The 2,569-nt window shown below is 56.4% G+C and overlaps 1 protein-coding gene across 1 annotated transcript in view; it reads right to left on the bottom strand.

The window, feature by feature from the left end:
* Positions 1-2,213, bottom strand: part of PVALB (parvalbumin) — a 12,073-nt gene extending 9,860 nt beyond the window's left edge. Inside the window, exon 1 of the mRNA XM_010282800.1 lies at positions 2,149-2,213. The gene's annotated coding sequence lies outside the window, so the exon portion shown is untranslated. The remainder of the gene's footprint in view (positions 1-2,148) is intronic.
* Positions 2,214-2,569: the final 356 nt, after the last annotated feature.

Here is a 2,569-nt window from a genome sequence, read left to right as displayed (position 1 = left end):
CCCCGCGTCCCGTGTAACTCCCGAGAAACGCGAGAGGCTTGGTTTGCTCCAAGGAGAAGGAGAGGGACGGGGGAGCCGAGCCCCTCTCCCCAGGCTGAGCGCATCCCTGCCCGCGATCTGCAGGGACAGCGGAGCTGCGCCCCAGGGCGCCGAGCCGGGGCCGGCTGCAGCCCCGCTGAGGAGCTCCACGCTCCTTCCCGCGTGGGTCGCTCTCGCTCAGCTGCCCCCGTTGTTTCGGAGCTGGGAGGCGAATGGGTGCGATAAAGGGCACGAATCGTGTCCCTTCGGGGAGCTGAAAAAGCCCGGTGTAGCACAGGTTAAATCCCAGTCGTTAGCCTGGTTTACGCCGAGGTTAGGTGTAGACCCATGGATGGAGAGCTGCTCACAAGAGACACCAACGTGCTCGGGCTTCTGTAGTTGGCGTCCCTTTACTTCTCCTTCACCGGCGGAAGGGAGGAGTCCCTCCTTGCTTCCAGCGGAGACGCCTCCGGCCTGATACGACATGGCCGTCCGCTTCCCTGCTTCAGCCCACAAAGGAGCCTGGCCTCGGCCTCCGCCGTTTCTTTTCATTCTTACGAACCTTTTACAAACCCGTCCCGGAGGTGTCCTCCTTCTCGGAGCCTCGGAACCTCCGCCTTTGAGGTCCCTACGAACGGGAACGCTCCCGACTCCTGACCGCCCGCCAGCAAAGATGCCCTCGTTGCGGGTGACCCGTGTGTCGGTGCCGAGCCCGCCCTGCTTTGGAGGGCTGCCCGCGGGGGTAACTCAAGCCCTCGGCTGGCAGAGGCGATGCCCGGGGCTGCCTGCTGTGCCGGCAGACGCCAATCGGGTTAATTAGCCTCGTGCCAAGCGAACCGGCCGGAGGCGTGTAGCTTACCCGGCGTCTGAGCCGCGTTCCGTGCCCGCGCGCCGGGGGATGGCAGACCGCCATCTTCCCTCTGCACCCCTGCGGGTGCGCCAGCTCGTCCCGCTTTCCCTCGTCACCGGAGCCGCCGGGCCGCCTGGGCCTAATCATGCTGTGAAGGCGAAAAGTGAGAGGTGCCAGAAAAACGAGGCTCCAGATCAGGTGGAGCCATCTGTATAGCGTAAATAACGTTTCCCCCAGCTTCCCGTCCCCTGCTCGCCAGCCCGCGGGGCCGCCGGCAAAGCGACACACAGCCTGGGGACCGAACATGGAGGGGTGGCTGAGGCCCGCCTCTGACCGCAGCGAGTGCATCTGTTTTAAGGACAGCTAGGAAACTTCTCGAAGCTTTTAACCACCGAGCTTTAGTCAGAACCGTTATGTTATTCTAATATAAGAGGCGTTTCACGAATTGGCAGTTTCACACTCGACCCTTCACCCTTTTTCTCATCATCCCTGCGAGACGAATGACGCCTTTTTCTTTATTTCTGAGATATTGCCAATTTTCCTGCCCGAACTATTTGCAAAATCCACACCGTGGATTTCCAAGTTGTCTGCACAGAAGCTTCCGTAACGGTGGTATTCTTAACTAAGTAAACGATCAAGTAAATGAAGTAGAAGTTAACCCGCCCTTGACAAAAGCAAACAACTCAGGGAGAATTTCATCAACAGCAAGAAGCCCCCACGCCACAAGTTGAAGCAGAAAGCCGGGAGTCCTTTGCAAAAACGGTGACACCTTTCCTTTATCTTCCTAATGACCGCACGGCGGAGAGCAACGTCATCCCATTGCTTACAATCGACGGTGCGTAAACAGGCTTCGTTCCTGCGACGTGGCTTGCGGCGGGGGGGTTGCCTTTGGCTCACGATCGAGCATTTCAGTAAATTCTCTTCACCGAGTCCTCGCTCCCGTTCTCCTTCACTTTCTCCCCTTCCCTGTCTTGGTATTTCCATTTCCTCACTTTCTCCCCGTCTTTTCTCCTCATTCCCCCTCAAATGTGTTCACCTATTTCCCCCTTTTAACGTCCCATTCTTCTCGTTTACAGTTTTCTCTGCGGGAAGCCATTCATCTGGTGGGAAGATTTGCACCTCTTTGTCTCTGGGCTTTTGTCTGGGGGAAGGGGGGACGGGGTCGGCGTGATGGAAGATAATCCTTATCTGCTTTCCTTCGGGCGCGGGTCCGGGGTTCCTGCCGGGAGCGGCCGAATCCACCTTTGCTGTGGGAGTTTGAACGTTTTCTTGCTACTTACCTTTTGGATCTCTCCTAATGCGGGCTTGAAAAGGGTGTTAGATATGGAGGTGGTCAAAAAGAGGTGGAAGTCGGGGTAGGAACCCCACTTATATAATCTCTCTTGCTTTTTCTATTTTTGGCAGGTGATACCCACTCCTCACTGGTATCAGATATTCAGGGATTTTGGTGGCGGTGTCACATTTATCTTTCCCTTAACTAATCAAGGAACACTATTAATAATCCTTGGCACTCACCTTCCCCTGGCTGCGATTACCTCGGCAAATTGACGGTCCGCTTGAAACTTTATTGTTAAGGGGAGAGGAGAGGCGGTAGGAACCAGCTGACTGGAGGCAAAGAAGAGCTTCATCTTCCACCAGATGCAGGAGGTGGTGTCGGGGAGATCTGCCACCATGAATCGGGAGGTTCAGTTCGAGGGATGG

The sequence above is a fragment of the Phaethon lepturus genome, unplaced genomic scaffold (genome assembly GCF_000687285.1).
Source record: "Phaethon lepturus isolate BGI_N335 unplaced genomic scaffold, ASM68728v1 scaffold8492, whole genome shotgun sequence".
NCBI classification, from domain to species: Eukaryota; Metazoa; Chordata; class Aves; order Phaethontiformes; family Phaethontidae; genus Phaethon; species Phaethon lepturus.
This window is presented reverse-complemented; position numbering and strand designations above follow the sequence as displayed.